The 16,488-nt window shown below is 46.6% G+C and overlaps 1 protein-coding gene and 1 long non-coding RNA gene across 7 annotated transcripts in view; one reads left to right on the top strand and one right to left on the bottom strand.

Annotated features, from left to right (window-relative positions):
• The window catches only part of LOC140426657 (2-5A-dependent ribonuclease-like), a 76,513-nt gene extending 75,860 nt beyond the window's left edge, over nucleotides 1–653 (bottom strand). Inside the window, exon 1 of one of the 2 annotated variants that reach the window (XM_072511747.1) lies at nucleotides 524–653. The gene's annotated coding sequence lies outside the window, so the exon portion shown is untranslated. The remainder of the gene's footprint in view (nucleotides 1–523) is intronic. The other variant, XM_072511746.1, reaches the window with a different exon arrangement.
• Nucleotides 276–14,910, top strand: LOC140426659 (uncharacterized). Of its 5 annotated transcripts, XR_011948247.1 has the most exons (8): nucleotides 276–430; nucleotides 2,954–3,326; nucleotides 3,855–3,891; nucleotides 4,490–4,526; nucleotides 6,500–6,552; nucleotides 7,180–7,401; nucleotides 11,975–12,012; nucleotides 14,487–14,910. It is a non-coding gene; the product is annotated as an uncharacterized lncRNA (long non-coding RNA). The 5 variants fall into 5 exon arrangements; XR_011948246.1 differs by lacking the exon at nucleotides 7,180–7,401 and having other exon boundaries at nucleotides 277–430; XR_011948251.1 differs by lacking the exons at nucleotides 276–430; nucleotides 7,180–7,401 and adding an exon at nucleotides 1,009–1,128.
• Nucleotides 14,911–16,488: the final 1,578 nt, after the last annotated feature.

Here is a 16,488-nt window from a genome sequence, read left to right as displayed (position 1 = left end):
ATTTATATTTGAATTCACACTCCACAGTATAAATATTTCCCACTTTCTCTGTCTGTTAGCTTTGACAGTCAGCGGACTCGAAAACTTAGCTCTTTTCTCTCCCTCCAGATGCTGCCAGATCCAGCATTTTCTCTTTCATCCCCCTGACATTCTGTCCACCAAATTAAATAAGGAGCTCATTCACTAACTGGGGCAGTTTGAAGGCAGGTGGGACAAGGCGGGGCCTGGTTCCTCACCGCTCATCATGTGACCAAGGTGGGGTCACGTGGCCACAGCCCGGGGATGTCGTGGTCACGTGGGCCTACGCCCCGCCCTCGGCCCAATTCGCGCCTCAAAATGGCTGCCGACGGCCTCGCCTGCTGTTTGGTTGCCGTTAACCGTCCGGATTCAGTAAATAGCAAACCAGACTGAAGTGAAGCTGCGCCCGGAGGTATTGCAATTTAAAAAAAAATGTAATTTATAATGAGCCCAGCGGGGTGGACGCATTGCGTCGCGCGATCGATCCCCTTCCTTTACACCTTACCTCAGCCAGGACACGGCCGTTCGAGACTTCTCTGCCTTGTTGAATCAATTGTTGCGGGAGGGATTCAGCCGTCACCACGGTCGGGGCCCAGGGGGCCGGCAACGGCGCATGCGGCTTGGGGCAGGCGCGCCACTGCAGCCGGGTCCGCCATTTCATTGTGTCCCGCTCCGAGGGCCGGGCGAGAGCGGAGCCCGCATGGGAGGGCCGGGCGGGAGCGGAGCCCGCATGGGAGGGCCGGGCGGGAGCGGAGCCCGCATGGGAGGGCCGGGCGGGAGCGGAGCCCGCATGGGAGGGCCGGGCCGGGCGGGAGCGGAGCCCGCATGGGAGGGCCGGGCGGGAGCGGAGCCCGCATGGGAGGGCCGGGCGGGAGCGGAGCCCGCATGGGAGGGCCGGGCGGGAGCGGAGCCCGCATGGGAGGGCCGGGCGGGAGCGGAGCCCGCATGGGAGGGCCGGGCGGGAGCGGAGCCCGCCTGGGAGGGCCGGGCGGGAGCGGATCCGGAATTAGGGTTTCCGCAGCAAATGACTGGAGCGCTATTTTGGAGATGGAAATGGCGTTATTTAATGATGACCATGAATATAACCGTGGGAGCTCATCTCGGTTAAATGTGAGCCCTAGATTGTGAAGATACTATTTAATGTCAGACTGCTATCAGGGAGAGGGACGGAGTCGCTAGTTAAAGAAGTTTGGAGTGGGGGTTGAAAACAATGGCTTCATCTTCCCAATATTTAATCGGAGGACATGTCTGCTCTTCCAGTACTTATATTTGTTTGTGGAATGCAGGCCCATCTCCAATTGTCCAGGAGAAGCTGGTGGTGAGCAGTTGCCTTCAACTGATGAGGTGTTGGTCCACCCACAATGCTGTTGGGGAGGGAGTTCCTGGATTTTGACCTTCATTTCCAAGGCAGGATGAGTGGCTTGAAGGGGAACTTGCAGGTAGTGGTGTTCCCATGTGTCTGCTGCCATTTCCTTGTGGATGGTAGAAGTGAGGGTGTCAAGGTTAGATTTTCAGGGATGCTCAATGCAGATGATTATCTTGCTGTGACTGAGTGGATAAGGGGACAGGATGGGAGCAATCTCCACCCCACTGCACAGCTGGTCAGTGTTGGAGGAGGGTGGTGTGGTCACTGTCAAAGCTGGAGAAGGATGAGGGAAAGCTTTCCATTGTCACAGGATGTCGCTTGTGACTTTGATGATAGCTGTTTTGGTAATGTGCTGGGCAAAAACCTGATTAGAGGGATTGAAACGTGAAGTTCCGGGAAGATAGGTTTGTGAGGAGACAACATATTCAAGGACGTTGGAGATGGGATGGCAAGAACAGCGGGTGAGGATTTTTTTGATAAGAGTAATTAAGTCAGATTTGAAGTGGAGTGGGAGAGTATCCAAGGAGAGGTTGCCTGGTCTGGAAGGTGTTAACTTTGCAGAGAGGCTGAATAGACTTCTCTTTTCATTAGAACAACGGAGGTTGAGGGCTGACATGATAGAAGTCTACAAGAATATGAGGGGCATGGGTTGAGTGGATGGGCAGGCACTCTTTCCCAGGGTGGAGGGGTCAGTCACCAGGGGGCATAGCTTTAAGGCCCATGGGACAAAGTTTAGAGATGTGCGAGGCAGGTTTTTTAAGTAGAGGGTGGTGAGTGCTTGGAACGTGTTGCCAGGCGAGGTTGTGGAAGCAGATACATTATTCAAAAGGCATCTCGACAAATAAATGGATAGGATGGATATAGAGGGATACGGCACAAGAAAGTGCTGAGTGTTTTCGCCGAGGTTGATATCGTGACTGGTACAGGCTTGGAGAGCCGAAGGGCTTGTCCCTGTGCTATATTGTTCTTTGTTAACAATATCAGTTAACTTGGGAGCCAGGAAGGTGGGTGGTCATCAGTTTAGAGGGAGTAGGATTTGAGGAAGAACGAGGTGAGTGATGGACAAGATAAGCTCGAACATCTGGGAAGATTGGAAAGTAAGGCACTGCTCTCACTCTGGTCTTCTAATGGAATGGGATGACTGCAACTCCAGCAGCACACACACAACAAAGCAGTCTGGCTAGTCAGCATTACAGCAAACACTTCAAGAATCCACTCCCTCCTGCATTGGTGCACTGTGTGGAGCAGTGGTGAGCAAACTGCGGCACATGCGATCCGTGTGTAATGTTGCCACATTCCACTGATTTCCATCCGTGTAGCTTTTTTCCTACCGGTATGACTGAGTGATACACACACAAAACAAAGGCGAGTAAGATGAGGTTGGTGCTGATTGCTCTCAACATTGACCTGAGTGTCGTGCATCCCTCTTGTGTGTGTCCAATTGAGCGTAAATATTTATTTTGTTTCTACCATTTGAAGTTGATTGTTCTCTTAATGAATGATTAAACATTTTCTATGACTTCTTATGAAATGTTCAGCGTGTATTAAATGTATTTAATCTTATTCAAGGGTCACAGTGAACAAGCCTGATTTCAATCTTGTGGCCCACCAAAATGAAGGAGGGCCACTCATTAGCCTAGTTTGCCCATCATTGATGTAGAGGATGGATTGAAGCAACTCACCAAGACCTGTTAAGCAGTAGCTTCCATACTCCTGATCTGTATCGTCGAGGGGAACACGGACACAAAGGATCACTTTCACATTTCTGGCGTGCTACACAGCCCACGTGGAAATACATCATCACTGCGTCAAAATCCTGGTGTGCCCAACCTGCCACATGGGCTACAGAAGTTCAACATAGTGACTCTCCATCAAAAACAGTCAATGCTAGCCTTGCCAGTGACCCCCACAAGCCAAGAATTTGTTTGTAATACCTGCAGCGGTGAGTGTACCACAGTTACCCCTCGCTTTATTTCAGTGTCTTGACTCGACTAATTTTGAATAGAAGGATGCAAATGATGTTTATTGGGAAATGTGATGTTACTGATCTTTAAAGTGAAAGCTCTGATGCATCCTTCAGCTCGCAGTAGGGTATTCAGGCTGGACTCTGGTTCCATGGACAACACTGTCTCTCACCTCAGACTGGGGTTCAGTTTAGGGATGTGGTCAGTTAATGAAGGGGCAGCACGGTGGCAGAGTGGTTAGCACTGCTGCCTCATGGCGACAAGGACCCGGGTTCTAACGCAACTCCGGGTCACTATCCGTGTGGAGTTTGCACTTTCTCCCCGTGACTGCATGGGTCTTAACCCCACAACGCAAAGATGTGCGGGGTAGGTGGATTGGCCATGCTAATTTGCCCTTTGATTGGGGGGGGGGGGGAAGAATTCTGTACTCTAAATTTATTTTTAAAAAGTGGTCAGTTAATGATATACTGGTGTGAACACTAATAACTATTTCATGTTGTTGACAGAGAGCCTGGTCATGGAACTTGTGATCATTTCAATATGGTAAGTGACTGTTAACGTGATGGAATTGTGTGAATATATCTACCTGTTAATCTTCAGCAGGATGTGAATGATGATGCTATTTACATGTTGACTTCACCATGAGGCTCAAAGTAAACGCTCTGATGTGTCCTGCAGCTCACTGGGAGCAGATTTCCCCATTTAGTTTTTCAGGCGCTTTAGTCCCTCTAGCTGATTGTATTGCTTTTCATCTGGTTCCCTGCTCATTTAATAAATCCACAAATAACTGAAGGCAACACTTGCTGCTCAAAAATAACTTTGGTTCAGTGCTCCTGCCAGATTGGGATTGAATCATCCACAGTTTGGCTCGATAAACAGGCACCTTGCTCAACAATAAAGATTGTTCCAGAAATTCAAAACATTGGGCAGTTCCAGATTGGGAAAGTATGTTACTGATCTTCAAAGCAAAAACTCTGATGCATCCTTCAGATCACAGTAGGGTATTCAGGCTGGTGTCTGGTTACACGGGGAACACTGGGTGTGCACTGTCTCTTACCTCCCACTGGGGTTCAGTTTGGGGATGTGGTCAGTTAATGACATACTGGTGTGGGCACTAATAATTATTTCATGTTGTTGACAGAGAGTCTGGATGTGGAACTTGTGATCATTTCAATATGGTAAGTGACTTTCTAACATAAATGGAATTGTGTTTGAATATATCTATCTACCTGTTAATCTTCAGCAGCAGGGTGCAAATGATGATGATATTTACATGTTGATTTCACCATGAGGTTCAAAGTAAACACTCTGTGTCCTGCAGCTCACTGGGAGCAGATTTCAACATTTAGTTGGAAATGGGGCTTTCCATCTGGTTCCCTACTCATCCAACCATTCCACAAAGGTAAAAAAGCAGAACTCCCAAGGTGAGGTGAAAGTGGCTGCCCGTATTATCACAGCAGCATTGAATGCCATCAAATAGCCTGCGCAAGGCAAGTCAATGAGAAACGGGAGGGGGGGAGGGGGAATCTCCACTGGTTGAAGTCATAGCCAGCATAAATGAAGATGGTTATGGTGGTTGGAGGTCCGTCATCTCGGCTCCAGGACATCACTGCAGGTGGTCTTCAGGGCAGTGTCTTGGGCTCAACCACCATCAGCTGCTTCATCAATGACCTTCAGCAGGTTCGAAATGGGGGTGCTTGTTGATTTTACAATGTTCAGCACCATGCATGACTCCTCTGATAACAAAACTGTTCTCCCAAGTATAGCAAGACCCGGAAAAAGAGTCAGACTTGGGTTGAAAAATAACACTGGTGCCATCTAAGTGCCAGTCATTTAAATCTGGCTACCAGAGCTGGATAGAACATAGAAAAATACAGAATAGGCCCTTCGGCCCACGATGTTGTGCCGAACCTTTGTCCTAGATTATCATAGAATTTACAGTGCAGAAGGAGGCCATTACAGTGCAGGGAGGATGCACAGACTCCGCACACAGTGACCCAAGCCGGAATCGAACCTAGGACCCTGGAGCTGTGAAACAATTGTGCTATCCACAATGCTACCATGCTGCCCTCAAGAACAAATAAATCTACACTATATCATTTTACCGTAATACATGTACCTATCCAATAGCTGCTTGAAGGTCCCTAATGTTTCCGACTCAGGCTGAGACTTAATTCTGTGGCGAGTAACTCACTTCCTGAATCCCCAAACTCTGTCCACTTACAAGGTGCGAGTCAGGAGTGTGATGGAACACTCTCCATTTGCCTGGATGAGAGTGTTTCCAGCAACACTCGAGAAGCTTGACACCCTCAAGGACCAAGCAGCCCATTTGAATGGCACTCCATTCATCATTGTAAAGATTCATTCGCTCCACCATTGATGCTCAGTGGCAGCAGTGTGTACCGTCTACAAGATTTACTGCAGCAACTCGCCAAGGCTTATTTAGCAGCACACTTCAAACCTACAATCTCTACCATCTAGACAAACGAGGGCAGCAGATGCATCGGGAACACCCATTTCCTGCCAGTTCCCCTCCAAATCACTCATCCTGACTTGGAAATATATTGTCAATCCTTCACTGTTGCTGGGTCAAAATCCTGGAACTCCCTCCCTAACAGCCCACACAAATGGACTGTAGCGGCTCAAGAAGCTGACTCACCACCACCTTCTCCTGAGGCAATTAGGGATGGGCAATAATACCTGCACTCCTTGAATGAAGAAGAAAACAGGAATATCTAAGGCACTGTGCTCCGCCTCTTTGGTATTGTGTCGTCTTGTTCCCTGCTCACCTGACCATTCCACAAATAACTGAAGCTAACGTTCTAGGGGTGATTGCCCTTAAATTAAAGTAGCATTTGACCGAGTGCAGCTTCAAGGAACCCCATCAAAATTGAAGTCAAGCCTGGCTCAGTAAATAACACCTTGTAAAGAGATGCCTGTTTGGAACTGTGGGGTGTGTATTCTGAAGTTACTTTATATTTTGAAGTGATTTTATATTCTTGGTTACTCTCGAGGGGAAGCTGTCTAAAGCTTGTTTGATTGGTCAGTTCACGGTGAAAACACAGCTTAAAGACTAACTAGTTAAAAAATGCAAAACAAACACCCCAACCGTGTTGGCCTGATGACTCTTGTTTATGTTGTGATCCAACAGGACCGTTCACTGTGACTCTGAAGAATCCAGAGCGGACACCACACATTGACCTGGTATGTTATTTTGCCGAAGTTCAGAAAATAAAGATTCAAAAACAGTCTGTTCTTTTTAAAGGGAGGATTCTCTGATCACTGGGATTGGTTTGTGAGGCAGAAGGACAGCAGTGCGGGTTCAATTCGCGTACCAGCTGATAATTCTGAATTCTCCCTCAGTGTACCCGAACAGGCGCCAGAATGTGGCGACTAAGGGCTTTTCACAGTAACTTCATTGCAGTGTTAATGTAAGCCTACTTGTGACAATAAAGATTATTTATTTTATTTTTTGTGTATTTGGAGGAATTTGTTTTATAGAGAGAATAAGATACAACTGACTCTTAAATGAACAGACTCCAGGATCCGATTAGCTGCCCATCTGGAGCTGGTTAATTCAGAGTTTGAATGTTAAAACAGTTTGATAGGATGGTGGTAGGTGAAGGTATTGAGAGATGTGGTACCAAGACCAGCAAGTGGTGGTAGGATGTAGATCGCTCATGATCCGATCAAATAAACAGTCTGGAGGGGCTGAATGGCCCGCTGTTGGGCTTTTTGTGTGTGGTGTGAGCACAGGGGAAGCAAATGTACAAGGGCTGTTTTTTTAATTAAAGTTAGTAATGTCGTCTTTACTTGCCTCCTCTCGAACAGGATTTATACCCACTTGGAAAAAAATGGATTCCTAAACGATGGACAGCATGGTTTTGTGAAGGGGAGGTCATGCCTCACCATCTTGATTTGAGTTTTTTGAGGTGATAAAGATGATTGATGAGGAGAGGGCGGTGGATGTTGTTTACATGGACTTCAGTAAAGCCTTTGACAAGGTGCCTCATGGAAGACTGGTACAAAAGGTGAAGTCACGCGGGATCAGAGGTGAGGTGGTAAGATGGATACAGAACTAGCTTGGTCACAGAAGGCAAAGGGTGTAGGAGTAGAAGGGTGTTTTTCTGAATGGAAGGTTGTGCCTAATGATGTTCCACAGGGATCTGTGCTGGGGCCTCTGTTGCTTGTTGTGTACATAAACAATTTGGAGGAAACTGTAGCCGATCTGATTAGTTGTGGATAGGGTAGAACATAGAAAAATACAGCACAGAACAGGCCCTTCGGCCCACGATGTTGTGTCGAACCTTTGTCCTAGATTAATCTTGAATCGTTGAATTTACAGTGCAGAAGGAGGCCATTCGGTCCACTGAGTCTGCACCGGCTCTTGGAAAGAGCACCCTACCCAAGGTCAACACCTCCACCCAACACCAAGGGCAATTTATCATGGCCAATCCACCTAACCTGCACATCTTTGGACTGTGGGAGGAAACCGGAGCACCCGGAGGAAACCCACGCACACACTGGGAGGATGAGCAGACTCCGCACAAATAGTGACCCAAGCCGGAATCGAACCTGCAACCCTGGAGCTGTGAAGCAATTGTGCTATCCACAATGCTACCGTGCTGCCCTCAAGAACAAATAAATCTACACTAAATAATTTTATCGTAATCCATGTACCTATCCAATAGCTGCTTGAAGGTCCCTAATGTTTCTGACTCAACTACTTCCACAGGCAGTGCATTCCATGTCCCCACTACTCTCTGGGTAGAGAACCTACCTCTGACATCCCCCCCCTATATCTTCCACCATTCACCTTTAAATTTATGTCGCCTTGTAATGGTTTGTTCCACCCGGGGGAAAAAGCCTCTGACTGTCTACTCTATCTATTCCCCTGATCATCTTATAAACCTTTATCAAGTCACCCCTCATCCTTCTCCGTTCTAATGAGAAAAGGCCTAGCACCCTCAAGCTTTCCTCGTAAGACCTACTCTCCATTCCAGGCAACATCCTGGTAAATCTTCTTTGCATCTTTTCCAAAGCTTCCACATCCTTCCTGATGATTAGGCGACCAGAACTGTACACAGTACTCCAAATGTGGCCTTACCAAAGTTTTGTACAGCTGCATCATCACCTCACGGCTCTTAAATTCAATCCCTCTGTTCATGAACGCTAGCACACCATAGGCCTTCTTCACAGCTCTATCCACTTGAGTGGCAACTTTCAAAGATGTATGAACATTGACCCCAAGATCTCTCTGTTTCTCCACATTGCCAAGAACTCTACCGTTAACCCTGTATTCCGCATTCATATTTGTCCTTCCAAATTGGACAACCTCACACTTTTCAGAGTTAAACTCCATCTGCCACTTCTCAGCCCAGCTCTGCATCCTATCTATGTCTCTTTGCAGCCGACAACAGCCCTCCTCACTATCCACTACTCCACCAATCTTCGTATCGTCTGCAAATTTACTGACCCACCCTTCAACTCCCTCATCCAAGTCATTAATGAAAATCACAAACAGCAGAGGACCCAGAACTGATCCCTGCGGTACGCCACTGGGATCCAGGCTGAATATTTGCCATCCACCCACCACTCGCTGACTTCTATCGGTTAGCCAGTTCGTTATCCAACTGGCCAAATTTCCCACTATTCCATGCTTCCTTACTTTCTGCATAAGCCTACCATGGGGAACCTTATCAAATGCCTTACGAAAATCCATGTACACTACATCCACTGCTTTACCTTTATCCACATGCTTGGTCACCTCAAAGAATTCAATAAGACTTGTAAGGCAAGACCTACCCCTCACAAATCCGTGCTGACTATCCCTAATCAAGCAGTGTCTTTCCAGATGCTCAGAAATCCTATCCTTCAGTACCCTTTCCATTACTTTGTCTACCACCGAAGTAAGACTAACTGGCCTGTAATTCCCAGGGTTATCTCTAGTCCCTTCTTTGAACAGGTGTACGATTTTTTCCACTCTCCAATCCCCTGGTACCACTCCTGTTGACAGTGAGGACGAAAAGATCATTGCCAACGGCTCTGTAATTTCATCTCTTGCTTCCCATAGAATCCTTGGATATATCCCGTCAGGCCCGGGGGACTTGTCTATCCTCAAGTTTTTCAAAATGCCCAACACATCTTCCTTCCTAACAAGTATTTCCTCGAGCTTACCAATCTGTTTCACACTGTCCTCTCCAACAATATCGCCCCTCTCATTTGTAAATACAGAAGAAAAGTACTCGCTCAAGACCTCTCCTATCTCTTCCGACTCAATACAATACAATCTCCCGCTACTGTCCTTGATCGGACCTACCCTCGCTCTAGTCATTTTCATATTTCTCACATGTGTAAAAGGCCTTGGGGTTTTCCTTGATCCTACCCGCCAAAGATTGTTCATGCCCTCTCTTAGCTCTCCTAATCCCCACGGTAGCACGGTAGAATAGTGGATAGCACAGTTGCTTCACAGCTCCAAGATCCCAGGTTCGATTCCCGGCTTGGGTCACTGTCTGTGCAGAGTCTGCACGTTCTCCCTGTGTCTGCATGGGTTTCCTCCGGGTGCTGCAGTTTCCTCCCACAGTCTCACAAAGACAAAGATGTGTGGGTTAGGTGGATTGGCTATGCTACATTGCCCTTAGTGTCCAATGAGGTTGGGTGTGGCTGCTGGGTTGCGGGGATGTTTTGGAGTTGTGGGCTTGGGTGGGGTGCTCTTTCCAGGGGCCGGTGCAGACTCGAGCTGAGTGGCCTCCTTCGGCACTGTAGATTATATGATTATGATCTATAACACCAAGGTTGGTGGACTGGCAGATAGTGTTCAGGATTGTCAGAAGCTATAGCAGGACAAAGATAGGCTGGAGACTTGGGCAGAGAAATGGCAAATGGAGTTTAATCTGGACAAATGTGATGTAATGCCTTTTGGTAGGTCTAACAGGGGAGAAATATATTGGAAATGGCAAAAGTCTTGAATATAGAAAGTCAGAGACCTGGACGTGCAGGTCCACAGATCTTTGAAGGTGGCAACACAAATAGACAAGGTAGTCAAGGAAGCAAACGGAATGCTTGCCTTCATTGGACGGGGCATCGAGTATAAAAACTGGCAAGTCATGCTCCAGTTGTACACAACCTTGGAAAGGCCGCACTTGGAATATTGCGCACAATTCACCACACTACCAGAAGGATGTGGGGGCTTTGGAGAGGGTGCCGAGGAGGTTTACCAGGATGTAGCCTGGTCTGGAGGGTTTTAGCTATGCTGAGAGGCTGACTTTTTATGAGAAAGACGCAGGTTGAGTGGTGACCTGATAGAGGTCTACAAGATTATAAGGGGCATGGATAGAGTGGATGGGTAGGCACTCTCCCAGGGTGGAGCGGTCAGTCACCAGGGAGCATAGGTTTAAGGTCCGTGGGGCAACATTTAGAGGAGATGTGTGAGGCAGGTTTTTTTTACACGGTGGTGAGTGTCTGGAATGCGTTGGCAGGGGAGGTTGTGGGAACAGATACATTAACGGCATTCAAAAGGCATCTTGACAAACACATAGGATGTGTATAGAGGGATATGGCACAAGGAAGTGCTGAGGGTTTTGGCAACGGTTGGTATCATGGCCGATCCAGGCTTGGGAGGGCCGTAGGTCCTGTTCCTGTGCTGTATTCTTCGCCTGTCTGCGCCAATGCCTAAATTCCACTAATGAGCCAGGGGAAGGAAACTTAAACATTCAATTCACAGACATAGTGTTAACATAGAACATACAGTGCAGAAGGAGGCCATTTGGCCCATCGAGTCTGCACCGACCCACTTAAACCCTCATTTCCACCCCATCCCCGTAACCCACTAACCCCTTCTAACCTTTTTGGTCACTAAGGGCAATTTTATCATGGCCAATCCACCCAACCTGCACGTCTTTGGACTGTGGGAGGAAACCGGAGCACCCGGAGGAAACCCACGCAGACACGGGGAGAACGTGCAAACTCCGCACAGACAGTGACCCAGCAGGGAATCGAACCTGGGACCCTGGCGCTGTGAAGCCACAGTGCTATCCACTTGTGCTACCGTGCTGCCCTGACAATCATTGTGACTCCAAAAAATGAGTAATAATTTGAACAAAAGCGCTGCTTGCTCTTTTATGTACGTTTTGATTTCAGATAGTCGTTTGGTACAGAATTTAAGTTTGAAAAAAAAAAAAAAAAAGTTTGGCGAAGCTTATGTTTTGCAATCACAATTTGCAAGACTTATCAAATGTAATGGGAACAATATATACTGTTTGTTTTGCAAATGGAATTGATTCGTAGGGAATGCACCAGTTAATGGTGACTGACAGTTAACTACCAAGTATTTTGATTTTAAATGATACCCTAAATTGCTCAACAGTAAAGATTGTTCCCAAAAAGTTGAAATGTAATTTAACTGGTCCAGTTTGGGAAATGTGATGTTGCTGACCTTCAAAGCCATCACTTTGATGCATCCTTCAGATCATAGTATGGTATTCAGGCTAGTCTCTGGTTACAGACAGACAACCATGGGGAGACTGGGTGTACACTGTCCTCACCTCAGATTGGGTTCAGTTTAGGAAAATGTTCAGTTCGTTAAGTCCTGGGGTGGGCACTAATAATTATTTCCTGTTCTTGACAGAGAGCTTGGACATGGAACTTTGTGATCATTTCAATATGGTAAGTGACTTTCTAACACAATGGAATTGTTTGAATGTATCTACCCATTAATCGTCAGTAGCAGGATGTAAATGATGATGCTATTTACATGTTGATTTCACCATGAGGCTCAAAGTAAACGCTCTGATGTGTCCTGCAGCTCACTGTGAGATTTTACCATTCGCTGTTCAGGAAATAGTGTTTTAGCTGGTTGTGTAATTTTTAATCTTGTCTCCCTCATTGTCTGGTCATGACTGGAAGTATTGTTGAATAAAGAATAAGTTAGGGGGGAGGGGGGGGGCACTGCGTTGTTATTTACACATATGTGAGAAATATGAGAATGACTAGAGCGAGGGTAGGTCCAATCAAGGACAGTAGCGGGAGATTGTGTATTGAGTCTGAAGAGATAGGAGAGGTCTTGAATGAGTACTTTTCTTCTGTATTTACAAATGAGAGGGGCCATATTGTTGGAGAGGACAGTGTGAAACAGATTGGTAAGCTCGAGGAAATACTTGTTAGGAAGGAGGATGTGTTGGGCATTTTGAAAAACTTGAGGATAGACAAGTCCCCCGGGCCTGACGGGATATATCCAAGGATTCTATGGGAAGCAAGAGATGAAATTGCAGAGCCGTTGGCAATTATCTTTTCATCCTCACTGTCAACAGGGGTGGTACCAGGGGATTGGAGAGTGGCGAATGTCGTGCCCCTGTTCAAAAAAGGAACTAGGGATAACCCTGAGAATTACAGGCCAGTTAGTCTTACTTCGGTGGTAGGCAAAGTAATGGAAAGGGTACTGAAGGATAGGATTTCTGAGCATCTGGAAAGACACTGCTTGATTAGGGATAGTCAGCACGGATTTGTGAGGGGTAGGTCTTGCCTAACAAATCTTATTGAATTCTTTGAGGAGGTGACCAAGCATGTGGATGAAGGTAAAGCAGTGGATGTAGTGTACATGGATTTTAGTAAGGCATTTGATAAAGTTCCCCATGGTAGGCTTATGCAGAAAGTAAGGAGGCATGGGATAGTGGGAAATTTGGCCAGTTGGATAACAAACTGGCTAACCGATAGAAGTCAGAGAGTGGTGGTGGATGGCAAATATTCAGCCTGGATCCCAGTTACCAGTGGCGTACCGCAGGGATCAGTTCTGGGTCCTCTGCTGTTTGTGATTTTCATTAATGACTTGGATGAGGGAGTTGAAGGGTGGGTCAGTAAATTTGCAGACGATACAAAGATTGGTGGAGTTGTGGATAGTAAGGAGGGCTGTTGTTGGCTGCAAAGAGACATAGATAGGATGCAGAGCTGGGCTGAGAAGTGGTAGATGGAGTTTAACCCTGAAAAGTGTGAGGTTGTCCATTTTGGAAGGACAAATATGAATGCGGAATACAGGGTTAACGGTAGAGTTCTTGGCAATGTGGAGGAGCAGAGAGATCTTGGGGTCTATGTTCATACATCTTTGAAAGTTGCCACTCAAGTGGATAGAGCTGTGAAGAAGGCCTATGGTGTGCTCGCGTTCATTAACAGAGGGATTGAATTTAAGAGCCGTGAGGTGATGATGCAGCTGTACAAAACTTTGGTAAGGCCACATTTGGAGTACTGTGTACAGTCATTTTAGGAAGGATGTGGAAGCTCTGGAAAAGGTGCAAAGAAGATTTACCAGGGTGTTGCCTGGAATGGAGAGTAGGTCTTACGAGGAAAGGTTGAGGGTGCTAGGCCTTTTCTCATTAGAGCGGAGAAGGATGAGGGGCGACTTGATAGAGGTTTATAAGATGATCAGGGGAATAGATAGAGTAGACAGTCAGAGACTTTTTCCCTGGGTGGAACAAACCATTACAAGGGGACATAAATTTAAGGTGAAAGGTGGAAGATATAGGAGGGATATCAGAGGTAGGTTCTTTACCCAGAGAGTAGTGGGGGCATGGAATGCACTGCCTGTGGAAGTAGTTGAGTCGGAAACATTAGGGACCTTCAAGCAGCTATTGAATAGGTACATGTATTACGGTAAAATGATATAGTGTAGATTTATTTGTTCTTAAGGGCAGCACGGTAGCATTGTGGATAGCACAATTGCTTCACAGCTCCATGGTCCCAGGTTCGATTCTGGCTTGGGTCATTGTCTGTGCGGAGTCTGCACGTCCTCCCCATGTCTGCGTGGGTTTCCTCCGGGTGCTCCGGTTTCCTCCCACAGTCCAAAGATGTGTGGGTTAGGTGAATTGGCCAATGATAAATTGCCCTTAATGTCCAAATTGCCCTTGGTGTTGGGTGGAGGTGTTGAGTTTGGGTAGGGTGCTCTTTCCAAGAGCCGGTGCAGACTCAAAGGGCCGAATGGCCTCCTGCACTGTAAATTCAATGATAATCTATGATTAATCTAGGACAAAGGTTCGGCACAACATCGTGGGCCGAAGGGCCTGTTCTGTGCTGTATTTTCTATGTTCTATTTTAACTTCTCAGATGAAAGGCCTCCACCCCAGACATTGACCTGCCTCCTCTATTTACAGATGCTGACTGGGGGTTCCACGGTGCGAATCCTGGATGTTTTATCAAATGAAGTTCTGAATTGAGTTTCGTGTCTACAGTCGATTGTTTCCTGTATGATGGGAGACCGCTTTGTTCCTGCAAAATTGATTTGAAAATGTCAGTGTCCTTCCATTCATTGTGCGCTCTCTTCTTGAGCAGCTGCTTATTGCAGTGTGACACTTGTAGGCCTGAATAAAGCTCTTCCTATCTCGTTTTATTCATGAACAAATTGCTTGATGCCAGGCGTCCTCTTTTTTTTTCCCCTCCCCCTTTGCTTTGAGAAACTTCTATTATGTTGCTCTCAGACTTGAGCGTATCCTCCTTGACGATGCAGTTTGCAGTGGGACAATATCCAATTGTTTTCCTGTGCACTGGGTGTCAAGTAAAATGATACAATAATAAGTATATGTGGTTGTTTGTGGCTTGAGTTCTTTAGTTTGAGTTTAGTTGAATTTCTTTTGTTTGAGTTTAGTTGGATTAACAGTTATGCAATATGTGAATGATCTAAAATGAGTTCTAACTGTAATTTACATGATTAACTTTTTGGACAATACATGTTAAATTGCTTTGTGCTTTTCTGACCCTAGTGATGCAGTGCAGGAGGTAGCCATTCAACCCAGTGAGTCTTGTCTGGCTCATTTGAAGAGCCTATTCGTCTATCCTGTACTATTTTTCAAAGTATTTAGCCAATTCCCTTTGGAAGACCACTATTGAATCTGCATCCAACACACAATTAGGCAGTCCATTCCAAATCTGAACCACTCTTGTTAAAATAATAATGTTTTTACTCCTGTGACATCTGATTCTTTGCAGCCAGTTCAATTTGTGCTCTTTGGTTATCGATCCTTCAGCCATTGGAAACACTGCCCAAACCCTTCATGATTCTAAACAGCTCACAGATCCCCTTATCTCTTCAGCTGCTGTGTTTATCTGTCCTGCCACCGTTAAACATTTGTGCACTGACATCCTGGATCTCTTGTCTCCTTCAAATGTTTCTCTTGTTCTTTTGACCAAAATGTAGTGCCTCACAGTTCCATTTGCCATGGAGGATGATATTGTCATCGGACTCGTTGGGGGCAGCACGGCAGCATGGTGGATAGATAGCACAATTGCTTCACAGCTCCAGGGTCCCAGGTTCGATTCCGGCTTGGATCACTGTCTGTGCGGAGTCTGCACATCCTCCCCGTGTGTGCGTGGGTTTCCTCCGGGTGCTCCGGTTTCCTCCCACAGTCCAAAGATGTGCAGGTTAGGTGGATTGGCCATGATAAATTGCCCATAGTGTCCAAAATTGCCCTTAGTGTCGGGTGGGGTTACTGGGTTAAGGGGATAGGGTGAAGGTGTTGACCTTGGTTAGTGTGCTCTTTGCAAGAGCTGGTGCAGACTCGATGGGCCGAATGGCCTCCTCCTGCACTGTAAATTCTATGATCTATAATCCTGGAATCGACTCCCAAAATAGCAGGTGGTGAAATTTAAACTAAAAAAAAATGTCCGGAATTAAAAGTAATGATGACCGGGGTAGCGTGGGTTAGCACTGCTGCCTCGTGGCGTTGAGGACCCGGATTTGATTCCGACCCCAGGTCACTGTCCGTGTGGAGTTTGCACATTATCTCCGTGGGTCTCAGCCCTACAACACAAAAGATGTGCAGGTAGGTAGATTGGCCACTCTAAATAGCCCCTTAATTGGAAAAAAAATAATTGGGCACTCTACATTTAAACAAAAGTAAAGACGACCGTGAAACGATTGTCATAAAAGCCCACCTGGTTCACTAATGTCTTTACCTGGTCTGGCCTACATGTGACTCCAGACCAACAGCTATGTGGTTGACTCTGGAATGGTCTAGCAAGCAAGCCACTCAGTTGTATTCAACCGCTACAAAAATACGGAAAAGGAATGAAACCGGATGGACCACCCGGCATTGACCCAGCCACTGGAAACAACAACAGCAAATGCAACAACACAAACCTAGCCCTGCAAAGTCTTCC

This window comes from Scyliorhinus torazame, chromosome 7 (genome assembly GCF_047496885.1).
Source record: "Scyliorhinus torazame isolate Kashiwa2021f chromosome 7, sScyTor2.1, whole genome shotgun sequence".
Classification (NCBI taxonomy): Eukaryota; Metazoa; Chordata; class Chondrichthyes; order Carcharhiniformes; family Scyliorhinidae; genus Scyliorhinus; species Scyliorhinus torazame.
This window is presented reverse-complemented; position numbering and strand designations above follow the sequence as displayed.